Source organism: Stegostoma tigrinum, chromosome 17 (genome assembly GCF_030684315.1).
Source record: "Stegostoma tigrinum isolate sSteTig4 chromosome 17, sSteTig4.hap1, whole genome shotgun sequence".
NCBI classification, from domain to species: domain Eukaryota; kingdom Metazoa; phylum Chordata; class Chondrichthyes; order Orectolobiformes; family Stegostomatidae; genus Stegostoma; species Stegostoma tigrinum.
Window position 1 is genome coordinate 46793488 of NC_081370.1, and position 21108 is coordinate 46814595.

The following is a 21108-nucleotide window of genomic DNA, read 5'->3' on the forward strand; positions in this document are numbered from 1 at the left end:
ACTGCCTTTTAAAAAATATCAGATCAGCAGCCAGTTAACGTTAGTTTGTTTCTTGAGAGAGAGAAAGAGAGGGAGGGGGAGGGGAGAGAGAGTGGGGAAAGGGAGGGGAGAAGAAGGAGGGGGGAAGAGGGAGGGGGGAAGAGGGAGGGGGGAAGAGGGAGGGGGAAAAGGGAAGGGGGAGAGGGAGAGGTGAGAAGGAGAGAGAAGTTACGTAGCCTCTATTCTTCTGTACAGCTAGCCTTCAGTTTTGATCATTTTTGTAACGAGATATTTTTGTCATGAAGTAAGGCCCTCTTAGAATTTAAAAGTAAAAGAATTGTCTCTTTCTTCTAGTTGGTCAAAGGCATATCAACAGATTTGTCAACTGTACTCAGAAACTGACGTTGCTAACTGTCTGAATTCTCTGATTTCAAAAGTTGCTTCATAGTTGATCTTTAGTTAGTTTTCCAAATATCTACTACAGACTCTGGAGTTTTTCTTTAGATGATCTCCAGTGCTAAACATTGTGATTTTGCCTCTAACAATATCACTTTTACATGATGCAGCATTACTTACGTTAAATGTTGTAACATAAGGTCAGAAAACATACAACACCAAGATGTAGCATTGTGAGGTTCTGAAAGCTTGTGTTTTCAAATAAGCATGTTGGACGATAACCTGGTGTTGTTTGATTTCTGACCTTGCAATCCCCAGTACAACACTGGCACCTCAACATCACGTTGTAGCATGAGGAACCACGCATGGGTATCATGGAGTTGAATCCAAAGAACACTTATCCGAGCTAACTATTATGTAAAAACATTACATTGGCGTGCCTTGCTCTGTTGATCCTGGTTAGATAGAGTATGAGACAGTTATACTCTCTGGTCACATGCTATAAAACTTCAACAAAATCATAAGCATGTTTCTTAAGATATGCTGGCAAACTGGCCATGAGACATATCTAAGATTAAATTCAATGATAACTTTATACTGGTGCAACTAATTTACCAGGTTAGATAATATAAACTTCTAATTTTTCTGCAGCAAACATCTGCTATGATTTGTTCAATAGATTTAACATTCCCTTGCATGCTGAAATCGTAGGAATAAGGGAAGGTGATTGAGCCCTTGAGGCTGTTTAGCTATTCAATTAGATTGTGGCTGTTTGTTTCTTTGCTCCATGCTCTGTGGTATGGTAGTCTCAAATCAATAAAATTACGTGTTAAATTGACTCAGGTATTCATGAACCATGCACGCTGCACATTACAACAGCTGAGTTATAAGTAATGAGCATCACTTAAATAAATAGAAAGAAAGAAATAGTTATATCAGTAGCCTAAGCTCAAAAATGGAAAAGTCAGAAGTGAATTATAACAGGGATGGCTTTTTGACTATAAGCCCGATGAAGCTGCATTCTTCAGGGAATTGGGAAAATAGAATGGTTTAATTAGCACTTTTGAAAATTCGCCAGGGAACAGAGCTTGGCTGAATGGCACAAATCAAATACCTTATCAGGAAGCCTTCTGATTTTAGGGTTAAATGAATTCCAGTAATTACCTCCCAAAAGATGAATTCCAAATAAAATGTATTAACATCAAAATCAACTGAAACTTTCTGCAAAGCATCCTTTTTGATTTAATAGAGACAGCCCTCATCCCCCTGTTTATGTGAATGTCCCTTTGGATTTGATGTCATACGTAAACAGTTAAACAAAGATCCGTGAGAGAGAAAATGGTTAATGGTGGGCATCATTCTACTTGGACTAGTGGGCATTATCCATGTATCATTTATTGAAAGCATTTTATTTATAGCTTGCAGATTGTTTTACTAATTAAATCTCATCAAAATATTCTAAGAACTGGGTACTCTCTGACATGAAATGACCTGTATTTAGTTACAGTTGACTGCAACTAAGCTTTGGAGCACATCTCAGATATAAATACAATCTGAGACCTGGAAGGCTTGCTCTCTAGGGAACTAGCTGTTTGTTCTGTTTTGTATAACAACAGCCTTTGTATAATAAATGTATTCACCATTGGCACGGTCAAAAAGCAGAAGGTAAGGAAATTTCCAAGGGTGAGTTGAATTTTGACAAAATATTCGTAAATTTACAAAGATGATCATTTGCATTCTTTTATCTTAATTAGAATATTATCTTGATTATTTTTAGCATGTCAAATTTATATCACTATTCACATGCTATCGCACTATCTATTTAAAAAGCCCTTACTTTGCAGTCGTGGAAACAAGCAATCTATTCATTGAATTTTGTTCGTCAGCACAAATTATGAGGATATTAGGAAATTAATAAATAGACTAAAACAGAGAAGCTGTCAAGATAATGAAATGTGAGGCTGGATGAACACAGCAGGCCCGGCAGCATCTCAGGAGCACAAAAGCTGACGTTTCGGGCCTAGACCCTTATACTCAGATTAGGGCCTTCTTAATTTGTGATTGATTTTTTTTATCCTTTACATCCAGCACTTGAATGTTGTGGTTTCTTAAAATGGTTAGATACTTTACTGTTGATACATAGGAACTTGAAGATTTTCACAAATATCAGCACATCATGAGAACAAACACACTGAAGGATTAGGTTAAAGAGGGAATTTCAATGGATCTTGAATTATTTGTGTTCAAGCTCCAATGCATGTTGACCTTCTACAGTTAAGTAGAAATTTGGACCAATGCCAAATTATTTTAACTAGAATTGGCATTGGCTCAGAGTAGTAAGTAACAATTGTAGCCATTTGAATTTGGCCTTGATTTAATTCAGTTTTCTGAACTCAGACGGTTCTATCAGTACTAAATGTTGTGTGAATTGAATGCGTTATTTTTTACTTGCAAGTAGTAACACTCCTTTCTTCTTGAGATAGAATGGTACATTTATACATTTCCTACATTATATTGCTCAGCTGTCTCTTACAAAAATAAATCTACACATAAAAATGACTCAGAGATAGTAGGAACTGCTGATGCTACAGAATCTGAGATAACAAGGTATAGAGCCAGATGAACGCAGCAGGCCAAGCAGCATCAGAAGAGGAGAAAGGCTGATGTTGAGTCTGGACCCATCTTCAGAAAAGAAGAGGGGTCCTTTCTGAAGAAGAGTTCAGACCCAACACGTCAGCTTTCTTGTCCTCTGATGCTGCTTGGCCTGCTACATTCATCCAGCTCCACACCTTGTTATCTCTACACATAAAAATCCTGTTTTCTGCCTTCCTAACCCAATTCATTTTACTACTATTACAACTCTGGAAAAAAGGCACATTTGCCATCGTTTAAGTAGACCATGGGGCTGCTTTATCATTGGAGAAAGTTGACCTGAGGATTACCACACCTCAGGAAAGGAGAGAGGTTGAGAAGAAGAGTTCTTAACAGTAATCTCAGCTGGCGTGGGAATTGAATCTATACTTTTGGTGTCATGCTGCATCACAAACGCACGCTCCAGTACAGGATTGAGGAAAAATCCCCATCATCTAAAATACTGGACAAAGCCATTGGCTCAGGCTGCAGCAAGCACACAATAGAATGATTTCTGTCTGGGACTATTGTTCAGCCTGGAATTTCAAATTCCACTCTAAGAGAGCAATCAAGCAAACCTTACACTCTTGACTGAGACTAATTTTTATACCTTGTGCCACTCGGCACAGACAGTATGGCGCTTACAGAGATACCGAACTTTCAACTTCAATTAAAACTCATTCACACATACTCTAACCATTAGAAAACCAATTGACCAAAGAAGGAAACACTATGAATAGCACAGATTTGCGGGGAGATAATGAGCCACACAGTCTGTAAAATTGCCACCTCTGGTCTCACCTGAGAGAGTCTCTTGCAATGACAAACTTCTGCAGAAGCAGCTTCCCCACAGGCTTCCACACACAACAAGCAGTTTTGGAACCAAGAACCACAGAGACTGAACAGAGAGCCTGTATCAGGAAACCAAACCAAGAGCATCATTGCACGTCCTGGACTGGGTGATGCCAACCAAGCACGATCCAAACAAGAGCTTGCAGACACTGCTTTGTTCCAAACCAAGAGAACCGACGGCAAAAACCTCAGCAACTGGGCATACTTTAAAACTGTGTTTTCCTCAGTGGTGAGCTGAAGCTCCCAAGACCCCAAAGCTCTGACCTACCCAGCAGGGAGGGAAAGGCGGGTGGAGACAGTGCATTGGGACCCCAAGGGTAAGAAGCCTGATTAAAGATTCTGTATTTAATACTGCTGGTTTTAGCAGTAGCACTAAACTAGCTAATAGTCCATTTAATAATATTTACTGTCCTTTGTATAGTTGATTGTGTTAATTTTGCTGTTTATCACATTTACCCATATTTCTTGTATTATACTAACTTCTTTTGTATTTAAATAAATGCAGAGATTCTTTTGTCCTAAACTCCAGTCTTCTGTCTTCTTAGAATCATCATTGAATCCCTACAGTGAGAAAGCAGGCCATTCAGCCCCTCAAGTCCACACTGATCCTTCGAAGAGCATCCACCTAAACCCGCACCATCCCTGCAACCCTGCATTTCCCATGGCTAATCCATCTAGCCTGCACATCCCTGGTTACTGTGGGCAATTTAGTATTCCCTAAATTTCACATTCTCTAAATAAGTCTGATGTCTAGAACCAATGAGCTGGGGATGATTTGAACCACTTAAAAATCAGAAAATTACTGATTGCAAACCAGAACCCTACAAAGCACATTGTATGAATACTACAATTTGCTTTTATTCGTTTGAATATAGTCAAATTTCTCATTCTCCATGATACAAATGTCTTAATGTCAATATATTTCTAATCTCGCATGTTGCCTGTGGTTTAAACAGTTTAAGTGCATTTCTTTCTGAGAAATTACCAAGTTGATTTTTACAGTTTTTTTTATTGTGTTGACCCTCAAGACCCGGACAGAATTGTTATAATGCCTACATTCTGATATTTAGTGGTTGCTCTGTGAACTGGCTTGTACAGAATTAATCAAGAATTAATGATCCTGTGAGTTTTGGAATAACTTTCACCTGTTATTGACTACTTTACAACAATAGTGACACCATTTGAGGAGAAGCAGATATTGTCCAAGGCCAACTCATGAATGTTTCCATTGCTGTTCAGAAGGCTTTGGAGCTGTAATTATGTGATCCATGAGAAAGTTCACTCAGCTGTATCCTGGGATCTGAGATGAGGGAGATGATCAGTTATCTTAAGAAGAAATGTCAGACATTTCGGTCCTGTATCAATTGGAGTTTTGAAGATCCGAAAGGCGGTTTTATCAAAACACATGAGATCAAGATATGGCTTGACAAGAGGAATGCTGAAATGTTACCTCCTGTGGGAGGGACTATAAAAATAGTTTAAAAATAAGATATTACCTATTTAAGACAGATGAGTGGGTTAACAATCTTGGAACCCAATTGCCTCAAGAACAACGGAGGCAAAGTCAGTAAATATTTTCACAGCAGAAGGAAATAGATTCTTGACCAACAAGAGAGTTAATGGTTAGTAGCAGTAGCAGGGTTTATAAAACTTTGACCACAATCAGATCAGCAGAACAGACTGGAGGGATTGAATGGCCTATTCCTGCTCATAGAGTATTGCATGGGAGAAAGCAGGAGAATAGAGTTGAGGAACTTATCAGCTATCATTGAATGGCAGAGCAGAGCCGGTGGGCTGAATGGCTTAATTTCTGCTCCTATGTCTTTTGGTCTTATGGTCTTAATTTACATGTTCTTATGAAGTAGTCATGATCTGGAATCAAAGATAACAAAGTGTGGAGCTGGATGAACAAAAGCTGACGTTTCGGGCCTAGACTCTGATGAAGGGTCTAGGCCCGAAACGTCAGCTTTTGTGCTCCTGAGATGCTGCTTGGCATGCTGTGTTCATCCAGCTTCACACTTTGTTATCTTGGATTCTCCAGCATCTGCAGTTCCCATTATTTATGATCTGGTATCAAAGTGCTTGGAAAACAATACAACATTGCATAAAGGGAGACAGTACAGCTCATTGTGTCTGTGTAAGCTATTTTCTAGAGAAATCTAAAATTAATAGTGCATCCTTCTCTTATACCCACCATTTTTTAAAAATTACAAGTCTCAGTAGACGATTCCATGTTCCATGTTCCATTAGCTCTCCGAGAAAATGCATTCCTCCTGACCTTTCTCCTAGTAACTGTGAATATGTTTTCATAAAAAAGAATTGGTAAGCTGTCTCACAGGATGCTTGCTACAGAAATTCAGGCTTATAAACCAATAGGAAAAGTTTTACCATGGGTGAACAAAATAACCTGCTCAATGACATTCTGTTAGTTTCTGCCAGGCCACTCGACACTGACCTCATACAGCCTTGCACCACAAAAAAAAGTGAGCACACTAACTGAGGTAAAAACAACTGCCCAGATGTCGAGACTGCATTTGACCAAATATGGAATCAACAGTAAAACTAGAATCAATGGAAATCAGTCAGAGAGGTTTTTGCTGTGCTGGAGTCATACTGAGCGTAAAGCAAATAGTTGCAGCTGTTGGAGGTCAATAATCTCAAACACAGGACAAGATCTAGAGTATTGTTCGAGGATCACCCATCTTCAGCTGCTTCGCCAATGACCTCCCCACCAAAGGTCAAAGGTGAGGATATTTGCTGATGCTCACAGAATATTCAGCACCATTCATGACTCTTCAGATACTGAAGTTACTTTTGTCTATCTGCAGAAAGATTTGAAATACATCCGGGCTTGATCTGACAACAGCAAGTAACATGCATGTCACACAAGTGTGAGGCAATAATCATCTCAAACCAGAGAGAATCTAACCATATCCCTATTAATTGACATTTGTCTTGTTGAATCCCCAAAATCAACATCTGGAGCTTATCATTATTGAGAAACTGAATAGAACCAGCCATATGAATGAAATAGATACAAGAGAAGACCAGATACAGGTAGTTTTAGAATCATAGAGTTGTAGAGATGTGCAGCATGGAAACAGACCCTTTGATTCAACTTGTCCATGCCAACCACTTATCCTACATACATTTAGTCCCATTGGCCAGCATTTGGCCCAAAACCCTTGAAACCCTTCCTATTCATATATACATCCAGCTGCATTTAAAATGTTGTAATTTTTTTCTTATTCTTTTTCTTAAAAAATATCCAATGTCCAGAGATAATCGAAATCAAACATCAGAGGCAGTCAGCTATGCAGATTCACTGCTGGGTCAGACAGCTGTGCACATTTTTTTTTTCCGTTTGGCTCACTTCATATTGCCTCACTACCTTTGACCCTCTTCCTTCTTTTTAAAGTGCCATAGTTTTAATATTTTCTTCCCCAAAGTTCTAAAAAAATGTGACAGCTTATAAAACCGTAATTACAGCTTCTAGAATTTGAGGAAATCAGCTCCAACACTGAAAATACCTCAAAAAAGGAGCAGCTCTTACACCCACAATCTTTTCCCATCCTCTATCTTGGATTTTTGGTGCGAGTAACTCACTTCCTGTCTGCCCAATAGCTGTTGACTATCTGCAAGGCACGAGCCAGGGGTGTAATGGAACAACTTTCACTTTGCTAGATTAGTAATCTCCAAAAAAACACCTCAAGGAACATGACACCCTCCAGCATTATATGATGGATTTTCAGACTCATGTTCTATGTGAGCCATTAGTCACATCTGTTGCCCTCATTCTCTTTTTAAGTTACAGGGTTTGTTTTGTATAGCGTGGTAGTATATAGTCTAATGAGGAAAGGTGCCAGTCTTAAACATATTGCAGATCATTGCATGAAATGTTGGCGGGACAAGGTGCTAGAACTCCCTTCTCTGTGTCTATACATCCAATAGGCTACAATGGTTTAAGAAGGTAACTCACCACTATCTTCCCAGGGACAACTTGGGATGGTCATTAAATGCTGGCCTGGCCACCAACGCCTACATCCCATGAAAGAGTTCTTCAAAAGAAAAGCAGGAAATGAGGGATATGTTAATGCATGTTGTATGAAGAATAAAATCTTTTCCACCTCTGTATCAGTGCACAACATTTTTGTTTTTAATATATCCAAATCTGTAGCATCCTCCAACTCTGACCCATACCTCAGCTCATCCACTCCTGAAGCCCTCATTCAAATGTTTGTTATGTCTAGACTTCTTAATTCTCAGACCAAACCATTCCAAAACAATTCCAAAGCTGCCAAATAGGGGAAGCGTGTGTTAGGACTTGCTGCAGGTTAGGTATGAGCACATCTTTTGGATGGTTTCCTTCTTGACCATAAATCTGAAAATTTATTACACAAGTTCTGGTAGAGAGTTTTTCAAATGTCTTTCGTAATGTTCCTACATCTACTGCTTTCTTTAATTCATATTGACTTTGTTGACAATTTCCTCAAGAATAGGAAGCTCCCTTAAGTTTGATGAACATAAGCTTGTCTACTACAATTCATGCTGGCTTCACCTGTTTTACCTGAGAATATCTAAATAATTCAATCATTTTATCTTTAATTATGGAGTCAAATTGTTCATTAAGCTGACTTTATATTTGATGCTTTATGCTAATTTATAGTTACTGAGTGTATTTTTCTGTTCTTTACTGAACAGACCATATTACATTGGCCTTGAAATGCCAATCGGAAAGTTTATTTCTGACCTTGATTGGTTTGAAAATTACCCACTACCTTTACAAAAATGTCCAGGAACTTAGCAGTGGAGAGGTTTGGCATAAAAAACACATGCCCTTTTTGCAGGCTGTGTGTACCATGTTCTGTGACTTAAACACACATCCACACACTTTGACACATGCTGTGAAATGGTAAGTATGTAATATAAAGTGTGTGCCAAGTGGGTGAGGAGAGTAGTGTGCCAGGTGGGTAAGGTCAGTAGCATACCAGGTAAGTGAATGAATACTTAGAGGAAGAGTGGGTATGGGTTCCACGATGTCTTCTCCACCAGATGGCAGGGAACTGATTGAGTGTGGAGGGAGAGCAATAACCTGGTGGGGGAGGAACGATTATATTCATTTGAGAGAGTTCAGGTCTGAGCGGCTAGGAGAGGGGCAGATGGTTGGGGGCAGAGATTTCAGTAGAGTCATATCTGATTGGGAGCTGGCAGAGCTGGGGGTGTTGTATCCAGGATGTGCTGGGGGGCGGTGGAGGGGGATGCTGTTGGTGGGAGCGGGGACTGGGATAGTGGGAATCCAGCCAAAAAGAACATTTAGGTCTGGGGTTGGGCTTTGGTCCTAGGGGATGTTTTCACTCAGGTAATAAGTGTTAGATCCGATAGCTGGGAGGGGTTGTTAGATTTAGAATTGTCCAACTGGTGGAGCAGGAGTTGAATCTGCAGACTGATTAGGCCAATATGGTGGAGCATCAGATTGAGTCTGGGGAATTGGCAGTTCCTGTCAGGGGCAGAATTGTCATTTCAAGTGCCTGGCCAATATTGTTGATTCTGGGAGGGCCAGATCAGCTGGCTGGAGGTTGTTCATCCCTAGTCAGGCTAAGAGGGATAGAGGTCTCATTTCAATGGTGGTCATCGGCTCTGGCAGAGTTGGCCAGTGTGGTCCAAATGGATCAGTGGAATAAGAGTTCTGGACATGTCTGGTGGTTAGAGTCTGGAAAGTGTAAGGGATAAAGGGCAGTAGAGTTTAATGGGGTTCTGAGGAAAGGTCACTTGACCTAAAATGTTAACTCTGACTTGTCTCCACACATACTACCTACTTCTGAGCTTGCTCAGCAATTTCTGTTTTTGTTAATAGTTTTGGTGGTGTGGGGCTTCAATAGTGAGTTATGAGGTATGGTAATAAGGGTCAGGTTGATAATCAGTTGGAAGTCAGACTGTTATCTTTAACTATTCCTGGACAACCATGAAGCTTAAATGAGCCGGTATCCTTCATAGAATTATAGAACTCCTACTGTGTGGAAGTAGGCCATCGGCCATCGAGTCCACACCAACCCTTTGAAGATGATCCCACCCAGACCCATCCCCCTCCCCTATCCCTGAAACCCTGCATTTCCCATGGCTAATGCAACTAGCCTACACATCCTTAGACACTACAGGGCTAGTGAGCATGGCCCATCTACTGAACCTGCACATCTTTGGGCTGTGAGAGGAAACGTGCACAGACACAGAGAGAATGTGGAAACTTCACACAAACAGTTAACTGAGGCTGGAATCAAACCTGGGTCCCTGATACTGTGAGGCAGCACTGCTAATCACTGAGCCACCAAACTGCCCTCTGATTTTAATGAATTAATTTTGCGTGTTCCAGACACAGGGATTAGCTCATCAGAAGGTTCAATTTCGTTGGCAATCCCCAAAGAATATAGGTCATTTGATACTGCACGGCCCCGACATATAATTCCAGCCTACTCTCTCCTAACAACTCTCTGGCCATCAGAATATCTGGGTCATTAACTGCCCTCTATATCTGCCAGCAGAATGATTACCATGACTACGCTGTTATATGTCAGATCAGAGGGAATAATCAGGCGATTGCTTTTCCCAGTGTCATGCAAGTAGTAGTAACCATCTGGTATTTATGTCATCCCTTTTTGCAAATCAGATAGGCTCTGTCTCAAAAATTCACAACCCAGAGTAAATGCAGCAAAGGGAATTTTCACCAATGCATGTCCTTTGTCGAAGATCCATGTGACAGGTGTTTACTGCGGTCCGAAAAACTCTTGACTAATGCTAATCATTTAATTAGCAGTAAAGCACAAACAGCTCAGAGAGGCTCTAGACATTCAAGCAACAAACATCACGGCAGAATAAGTCAAGCAAGTGCATCATTGATATTGTATAATTCATTCACCATTGCCATGCCTTACAATCTGCCTTCAGTTCATTGTACAAACAGAAATTAGATATCCAAAGAAATGGGTAAACAAAATGTTTGAACTAAAAGTTTAATCAGGACGGCAAGCTGTAAGTTTAGATATGCTGAGAGCAAAATAGCAATTTAATTGCAGACCTCACTGGATGACCTAAGCAGTAAGACCATTCAAAATATGCAGTGACTGGCATGGGTGAAAGTTATACAGCAAGTTACATTGTGAGCTAGTGCTTTAAACAAAGTAGCAGAACACAGCAAAATGGATGACACTTAAGGTGTATACAAAAGATGAGAGCTGTGGTGAGAGTAGTTATTTGCACTGCGTTCAAAGTTACTGTAGTTCTTCATGCATAGGTAGGACGTTTAGTTATAACTTCTTTGGTCTCCATTAGCCAGTTTAAGAACTACATTGAGGCAGAATACCCTGCTTAGGGAAATGTACTTTTTGACATATTGTACCTGGTGTAACCAACAAGACTCAAAAGCATTCTGTGTTGTACAATTTTCATTCAGCACCATGTGTTACAGATTCCCTATTCATTATGTGGACAACCAGTGCAGTGTGACTGCAGCAAAATATTACATACAGGGCATGCTTAATTCAACAACAAATTTCAATTACCTAACTTTCACATCCAGGGACAAAAAAATTGAAATATTCTACTACCCCTGTAAGGCATTCACCAACCAGGGCATGGGACCTTCCTGACCACTGGATCAAAGTGCTGTGCTGGTTCCCTGTCTTACACATTAATAGAAGCATAACAAGCACAAGGACTGGAGCAACTAAAAATATCCACCAGCACCACCACCTTCTCATGGTGTCCAAGTTCCATACAATAAATGAGAGCTTGCCAGTTTTGGCATATCCTCTAGAACACTGGACTTTTCATATGAGAAAAGATATGATAATTACCTCTGCCATAATGTAATTAGCCATGATAAATTTATTGTGCCCACACCATTGATAAGCCCATTGCATGCCGAGCCAAAAGTGGTCAGCCTAGAATTGCCATGTGCCAGTCTTGTCATTTGCCCTGGATGTGCAAAGTGGGAGAAATTGAAATTGTGCTTTGAGGGCTGGGGCCTGGAGATCCTGATGGGCAGAGTGGTGCTGATTGGCTCTTTGTCCAGAACCAGCAGTGAAGGCTACAAAAATACATCATGTCAACTTGGTCTAAGAATGCCACTCAGGTTAAAACAGTCTCAGTCATCTGGAAAATTGTTCATGACTGAAAGGACAATGTCCGTAACTTTCTCCACTCTGCCAATGTAAGCACCATCATATTCTCTCCAATACCTCCGTCTCTACCTCTGCTGCTGTACCCACCTTCCAATAAGGCTCATGCTTTAATACTCTCACTAATGTGAGTGTGAGATAAATGGCAAGGGAAGCCAGATGTAATACAATCTTCATATCACTAGCTGAGGGGACAAAGTGCAAAAGGACAAGTCCAAGTGGAATCTCCCTGTGTCTGTATGGGATTCCTCTGGGAGCTCCAGTTTTCTCCTACAGTCTAAAGATGTACAGGTTAGGCAGATTGGCCATGGGAAATGCAGGGTTAGAAGGATAGGATGGGGTGTTGGTCTGGGTGGGATAATCTTCCGAGGATCAATACAGATTCGTTGACTGAATATACAGTAAGGAATCTATGATTCTATGGTTATATGTTTGGCATGCGATCAGCACCCAGGTAGTGTCAAAGTGAGTGAGCACTAAGACAGTAATGGAGAGGTCATGTTTGCAATCTGGTCAGTACATGAGGTGGGTATGGAACTGTGAACACAATGTCCTTGCTGCAACTACATGATGAGAGTGGCCAGTACAACCCAGAGTGAGACACTGAAGTACAGAAGTGTCCTGTGATTGGATCAGAGATGTACCGTGATGGTTCACAGAGTTTGGCACATATCGGATAACTATGTCCAGGTGCTTGAGTTACATGAGGGAAGTGCCCGTGGGGTGTGCCCCGATATGTTGATTCCCTAACATCTAATATGTACGTCCTTTGGAGCAAGCAACAAGCTGAATTTACGAGTACCTGGCCAAGTTTCCACATAGACATTGAGAAAACTCAATCTTGCTAGACAGGTTTGGTAAGATACAAAACTGAATGTTAAGGATGTGAGGTGGACTGTCCACAAGGTGCTGAAGAAGTGATAATGCCCCTTAAATGGCAACTCACTGATGCTTCACAAGAAGCCTCCCTTGCCACTGGTGAAAAACATAGATGATGGAACAAAATGCATCTGGCATCCTTACCAGATCTCTCACCTGACTGTCTCAGGTTTTGCCATGGGCCACCTCATTCAGTAAACTAAAAGTTTACGTCCATCAAGTTCAAATGGCCCTTCTTCTAATATTTTCAAATAATTTGTAGATGCTGTTTTTGTGCTGCATCATACAATCATCACAGCAGAGATGGAAACCATTCAACCCATAGTGTTCACGCTGGTCATCCAGCACAACATATCACATACTTCCATTCCCCTGGTCTCTCCTCACATTCCTGCATATTTACCTTTCTCAGATTTTGAGAAATTTAGAAAAAACAGGACTATGTGCAGCACAGATGGAGGTCAGTCTGCCCATCACGTCCGTATGTATTGAAAAATGAAGCTGCCTGCCTCGTGCTATATCTCCCTTGGGCTAATTGGACTTCAGATGCATATCCAGACATATAGTAAATTAACTGAGAGTTCTGTCTCAGGCAGTAAATTCCAGCTCCCTGTCACCCTTTTGTTGAATAATATTTCCTTCATTTTCCTTCTAATTCTTCAACCAATCGCTTTAGCACAATGATTATGTCCCCAATCCCTTGACTGTAGGAAATAGGTCCCACAAATCTGTTCTCCTCAATCAAATCTCCTCCCCTTCCAAGGAAAATAAACCCTACTATTCTAGTGTCCTTTCTCTGTATTTTGTCATTTTCCCATCCTCGTATCATTCTTGTAAATGTCCTCTCATGCAATTGCACCTTTTTTGTAGTGAGATGCCTAGAACTGTAGCCATGCACATTGTAGCATCATGTGTGTTTTATATATCTCTCTGCCCCTATATTCTAAGCCTTTGCTAACAAAGGAAAGGATTCTATATGTCTTCTCAAAGACCTTAAGTTTCTGGCTACCTCCAAGGATCTGTGGGTGTGAATGCCACTCTTATTTCCTTGACAGCTCTCGATATTCTCCCTTTTGTTTTTATATTCCTTTTCTTTCTTTGTCCTCTCGAAATGGATCATCTCACATTTCTTTGGTTTCAACCCCATTTGCCATTTTTCTGCCGATCTGATGAGACTGTTGATAACTTCCTGATGCTTTCCTTCTCACTATCAATCACGTGCCCAACCGTTGTGCCAATAGCATGTCCAATTCTTCAGAACTGCACAAAGGAAGCATGGTTAGTAAATTTGCAGATGACACCAAAATTGGTGGTATAGTCGACTGTGTAGATGGTTATGGGTTATTCATTATTACATATATGGAAAAGGATATAATGAACATTGTCTACCACAGTGACATGCTGCTGCTGCCAACAGCCCCTGCTCCAGGCACCACCACCATCGCAGCAGAAGGCCCACCGAGTCCACGACCCAGGCCTCCTGTGGCCAAGAGTTTTTGCTCTGGACACCGCCACTGCTACAGTAGACAACCAGGCCATGCTGCTCCGGTTTCCCCATGACATCAGGTGATGAAGAAATGAGTAAAGAGAAAAGAGAAAGGTGAAAAAGGAGAGTGAGCAAAGGATATGGGCAACCTGGAACAGACAGGCTCAAGAGCCTGAACGCTACCTAATGTGTTGGCTCTTTCATCTTGATGGCCTTCTGAGAAAAATCCATGGGGTTATCTCAGGGTACAACGAGACCTTGATCAACTGGACCAATGGGCCAAATGGTGACAGATGGCATATAATTTAGATAAATGCGAGCTGTTATATGTTGTTAAGGCTAACCAGGATAGTTCACGTAGGCCCCTGGGGAGTATTGTTGAGACCTAGGGATGCAGGTGCATAGTTCCTTGAGAATGACATCACAGGTTGACAAGATGGTGAAGAAGACATTTAGCATGCTTACCTTTATTGGGCTGGGCATTGAGTATTGAAGTTTGGATGCCATGTTACGGCTCTGCAAGACATTGGTGAGGCCACTTTTAGAATACTGCATACAATTCTGTTGCTCCTGCTGTATGAAGGATGATGTCAAAATACAAAAGGGTACAGGAAAAGATATTCAAGGATGGAGGGTTTGAATTATAAGGAGAGGTTGAGTAGGCTGGAGCATCAAATGCTGAGGGGGTGACCTTGTACAAGTTTATAAAATCATGAGATGTATCGATGACATGAATAGCAAATGTCTTTTTCCAAGGCTAGGGGAGTCCAAAACAGGAGGGCATAGGTTTAAGGGGAGAGGGGAAAGATTTAAAAGAGATCTGGGGTGCAGCTTTTTCACACATAGAGTGGCGTGTGCATGAAATGAGGTGCCAGAGGAATTGGTAGAGGTGGGTACCATTACAACATTTAAAAGACATTTGGACATGTACATGAATCGGAAAGATTTAGTGGGATATGGGCCAAATGCAGGCAAACGTGACGAGTTCAGTTGAGGATACCTGGTCAGCATAGAATCATAGAGTTGTAGAGTCACACAGCATGGAAACAGACTCTTCGGTCCAACTCATTCATACTGGCAAATCTTCACCAACTGAATTAGTCCAACTTACTTGCATGTGGCCCATATACATCCAAACGCTTCCTATTCATGTCACTATTCAAACATCTTTTAATTGTTGTAATTGTACCAGCCTCCACCACTTCCTCCGGCAGCCCATTCCATACATGCATGACCCTCTGTATGAAAATGTTGCCCCTCAGGTCCCTGTTAAATTCTTACCTTAAAACTCAGCTCTCTAGCTTTGACTTCCCCAGTCCTAGGCCAGCACATATCTCAGAAGTTAATCATATAGGATGGAGTGGATGTGTTGAATGGAACCCATGGTATTTTCTAGCAATTTAAGATTATGACAGAAAATCCAATGAACTTCCAAAGAAGTGTATTTCATGCTCAAATTCAGGAACAGGGCTATCCACCCACCTTACAAATTATTCATTTTTAACACTTTAATTTACCATCTTGCTGTTAATATGCAAAAAAGCTATTGTGATTGACTTGGCTGAATCAATATCATCTTCAAAATTGTTGCTGCAATGAGGCACAATTTTGGAAGCAGCCAAGTGAGAAACACAGCAGTGATAAGAAAGGGCAACACATCAAAAATTGCTGCAGGGTAAAATCAAGTGAGAGAGTGCTAATGTCCTCAAATCAGGAGCTGGGCTCATTGACTAAGGTTAGAGCGGACACTTAAATTGGACTTGACCTATATTGTTGCAGAGGCACTTTGTAGTAGGAAATGTTTATCTATTAAAGCTGACACAGACATTGAGAAAAAAACTGCAGGGACATCATGGTTGTCTTTACTTAAAAGTAAGTCAATACAACACATTTTCCTAGCCTGCGGCCACTGTGGTGATGTAATTCAGTAATCCTAAATTACTGGATGTGGCACATGAAAAATTGTAGGTGTAAAGGGAGGTGGTGTGTAATGTTAATGTCACGAGGCTATAATTCAGAGGGCCAAGCTAATGTGTGTGGACCCAGGGTCAAATCCCACCTTGGCAATTGGTGGAATTTAAATTCAGGTAAATAGAGCTAGTCTCAGTAATAGTGCTACAAAACTACCAACGATTTCAATAAAAACCCATCTAGTTCACTGATACCCTTTAGGAAAGGAAATCTGACATCCTTACCTCATCTAGCCTACATGTGAGTCCAGACCTACAATAATGTGGTTGATACTTAACTGCCCTCTAAAATGGCCATACAAGATATTTAGCTAAAGGTCAATTCGGAATGAATCACAAATAGCACTCACATACCATGAAAACGTAAAGAAGGGTCCACCATGCTGTCAGAAACATGTTTAGCCCTTCTCCCAAATCAGGTTCTGCTACATACATCTCATGCTACATACATCTCTCATGCTTAAGACCGAACTATACATTCACAAAGACAATTATATCACAGTATAACTAGAAACTCGCATTCTTTTCAACTGTTGACTCCTTCCAAGTATAGCACAGGGACATCATATGTGGGGTCTGCCAGTTTGTTTCATAAGAAGGTCGCAGATATAACATATAGTCGCAGAAGTACCATCAATTATTCTGTCATCTCCGAAGAGGTAATGCAATTATTCCTGTAGAATTACTGGCTTTCTGTTTTTCCCAAATGATTATCACCTGCTTCATCAGGAGGAAACGTTGGTATGCAGAGGGTCCTTGTGCACACTACACAGTGTTAATATGCAGGTAATAGGAAATTGGAAATCAAATGTAAGCCTTTATTGCAAAAGTAGTAGATTGAAGAAGTCGTGTGGCAATTAACCAGGGGTGTGGTAAACCTATCAATTTACATAGACTGAGATAAGACAGTGGAAGCTGGATGAACACAACAGGCCAAGCAGCAGCAGGGAAGCAGGAAAGGTTGACGGTTTGGGTCAGGACCCTTCTTCAGAAGTATTTCTGAAGAAATGTCCCAGCCTGAAATGTCAAGCTTTCCTGCTCCTCTGATGCTGCTTGGCCTGCTGTGGTCATCCAGCTCTACACCGTGTTATCTCAGATTCTCCAGCATCAGCAATTCCTACTATCTCTGTAAAAAAATTACATCCACTTTTGGCATCCTTATCTGAAGAATGATACACTAGCCTCCAGAGACTGTAACAAAGATTTAGAGATTGGGTCGATTAGTCTAATATAGACCAGAAATATTTGATAGGGAGAAGGAGATTCCATAGCCTCAGCAAAATGGTGAAATCCTAACAAAGTTCTGGTAAGTGTTTTGTAATTTGGTCCCAGATCTACTGGGTTTATCCACTCTCCACTCCAATGGGACCATCTGTTCTTTCCAGTTTAACAGTTAGATGCACAGCTGTTCTGCAATTCTCACATTCTGAACACTTAATCTGCACTAACTCCCCGCGGACTCCACCCCCACACTGTTGCATCAATGTTGGTCGGCTCACCGAGCTGGTTCGTTGTTTTGCATATGTTTTATTACCCTGCTGGGTAACATCATCAGTGCAGCCTCCGATGAAGCTCCATTGTGTTTTCCCACCTGCTATTTAAACTCTGGAGTCTGTTGATCTGGATTACCTCACTTCCGGTTTTCTGTCGCAATGGAGCGTACATGGGGTCAAGTTCTATGTGTTTGGTGATGTCTTTCTTCGTGGAGTACCAGGCCTCTAGGAATTCGCGTGCCTGTCTCTGCTTTACTTGTCCTGGGATCTTGGCATTGTCTCAAATGATTTGGTGGTTCTCCTTATCCACTTGGATAGAGTTGAGTTAGTATTTGTCGTGTCTTTTGGTAGCCAACTTGTGTTTGTATACCCTTGTTGTTAATTTCCTTCTTGTCATTCCGATGTAATGTTTGCCACAGTCTTTGCTGGGAATCTTGGATATGACATTGGTCCTGTCCATAGTGGGCAGTGGGTCTTTGGTTCAGGTGAGCAGTTGCATAACTGCTGTTTCATCCCCAATTCAGGTCAGCTTTGATGAAGCGTCATCTAGACTCGAAAAATTAGCTTGATCTCTTTCCACGGATGCTGCTAGACCGGTTGGGATTTCCAGAATTTTTTTCCCAGTACAGATTCCAGCATCTGCAATAATTTGCTCATCTACTTGGTTTGTGGTGTTCTCGAGTTGTCCGCTAAGATTTCAACCTATGAGGGCAGGCATTTCCTCCACCCATTTCAGTCACTTCACCTCGATGCCTTTGGACATTCTTGGGCCATTCTGTACCTTGCCAAGAATTTGACTGACAGCCTTTGTGACAGGCCCAATGTTACCTATATCCATTGAGAGCTGATGAAGTATCCATTGTGTCTTCAAATATCAATGCATATTGTCGAGGTAGAAACAGAATTTTGGACAGTGTCACTAGACGTTTTGGGTGTCAGCACACTTTGTTTTAGCCAGCACGCTATGAACCAGATTAACTGGTAAAAATGAAATGCATGAAATACTGGAGGTTTATTGCATTATTGCAATCTCCATGATGTCTGACGAGTCAGTTGAGGAGCAAGAAGGCTCTCCGCTGGTAAGTTTAATTTAAGGCAAAGTTGCATTATTATTTAAAGTGACATGCTGTAAATAAAGTATAACAGTGATACGTATACCTGCTGTATTATTATGTTTCTATTGCATTGGGTGTATTTTTTTCATTGGTTATACGGACCACTTGACCAACGAAAATATTTGATTAACTGGCCTGCTCCTGGTCCCATATGTGCCAGTTAATATAAAGTTTGCTGTAGATTGACCCTAGGACTTAGTGATCAAGGAAGAAGGTTTATACAGAAACAAATAAGTTGAATATCTATCTGCATATTCTTTCCAATGGACATTCATGACAAGTAGGTCAGAATGGTAGAAATTCTTAATCAGCCATGTGATGAAAATCGGAGTCTTCACCATTGGTATCCGTCAATCCGGATGACAACGTGCATGTTGCTATAGCCAATGGGAGTCTGAGCGAACAATAACACACCTCTACTGGGGAGAAGACATATCTCACCACAACTGAATAAATGGAGAAGGCTTTATGCTCTGCATTTGAGAACATGGTGTGTTAATTATGTGAAAGGTGCAATGTGGGATGGGGACTCGATCACATTCTTCTAGTTTTCAGTTGCCTGTTTCTACTATTTAAGTAACCAGTCCCCACAAATCAGGATGCCATCTCTGGTAGGAGGAGCAGTGGCAGGGTAAAGGAGCATGCTGAGGTGGAAATTCTGCCTCACCAGGCAATCGCCGGTCAGAGTGTTTGGATACTGATGATGATTTTCTTTTCTTGGGCAAGTTAAATTACAGTGCTGTCAATTTAAATTAGATTGTGAAAAGGCTGAGACAAGCTGGTTATGCTCAGTTTTGCATTGTTGTAATACAATTGCACTTGATGCAAAATCAAATTTTCATGTGGTAGCAAAAAGTTGATTCTCTTGTTGGCTGGGTGCCAGTATTAAAAATGATACTGGCATTTAAATGACAAACATTTGTGTGTTCAGGCTTTAAACTGTTTTGCTTGAAGAGATGGTGGTGTAGAGCAGAATTAGATCTTGGGGTTGCCAGCTGTGCAAGTCTGAAGTTGGTGATGTTGCCAAACTGGTATCAAAACTATAATTGAGATATTTATAAGTGAATTCAGATGCCTGAATGTAATGTTTAATTCTAGAAGCTGAATTGAAAGGAACTATACAATCACAGCTCACCTGTTTCATGCCCCTTTAGTCAATAATGGATAAAATTCCAACATTTCCATTGTTTTATGCATTAAATTCCACTTCATCACTTTTGTTTTGCAGTAAAATTTCAAACAACTTCTTCCAAAGGTACATGGAAATAGTAAGGTAAGAGCAAACATTAAAAAAAACTTACAAATCTATATAAAAATAAAATATTTGGATGCTGGAAATCCAAAATAAAATAAGCAGAAAGTGCTACAGAAACTCACAGGTCTGGCAGCATCTGTGGAGAGGGAAACAGAGTTAACATTTTGAGTTTGATATTACTCTTTGTCAAAAGGTGATTATAACTTCACCTCGAATATTTATTTTTTTGTTGAGTTGCCAAGTTTTTCCAGTATTTTCTTTTTCTCAGGAATAAAGCAAAAAAATTGCTAGAAAAGCTCAGCAGGTCTGGCAGCATCTGTGAAGAAAAGAACCGTTCTTAGGAAGGGGTCACCAGACCCGCAACATTAATACTAATTATTTTCTTCTCAGATGCTGCCAGACCTGCTGCTGGCAAAGCTCAGTTTCTGTTTTTGTTCCTGATTTACAGCATCTGCAGTTCTTTCAGTTTTCTTCTTCTCATTTGTTCCGAAGGTTTGCATTACAGTTTAGCTAGAAAGCTGATTAACTTTCTTTATTCAGTCAACATCCATCACTTGGCACAGACAATGACCAAGTACAAATTTGAGGTTTTGCCACTTATGCAGGCTGTAAACTAAGTGCTTACAAACACTGACAGTTTGAAGTCTATGTGGTTTTCGTGTGCATAGCTACTCTGCAACATTGAACATGACAGGACTGACCTTTTTTAGTGGATTTGGTGTCTCTGCATAATTTCATACTGTAGCCCACTCACAGAACATGCTCGCTCCTGTCAGCACTGCTCCATTTCTAGCTTTTAGAGTAGATTCACAACTCACAACATCAAGGAGGCATTATTAAATTCTGCTAACTAATAAACATTGATCAGAGGCATGACATTA

At 40.7% G+C, this 21108-nt stretch overlaps 1 long non-coding RNA gene across 1 annotated transcript in view; it reads left to right on the plus strand.

Moving 5' to 3' along the window:
* Nucleotides 1-2011: 2011 nt before the first annotated feature.
* The window catches only part of LOC125459111 (uncharacterized), a 127076-nt gene continuing 107979 nt past the window's right edge, over nucleotides 2012-21108 (plus strand). Inside the window, exons 1-2 of the long non-coding RNA XR_007248964.1 lie at nucleotides 2012-2058; nucleotides 20201-20245. This is a non-coding gene — a long non-coding RNA (uncharacterized LOC125459111). The remainder of the gene's footprint in view (nucleotides 2059-20200; nucleotides 20246-21108) is intronic.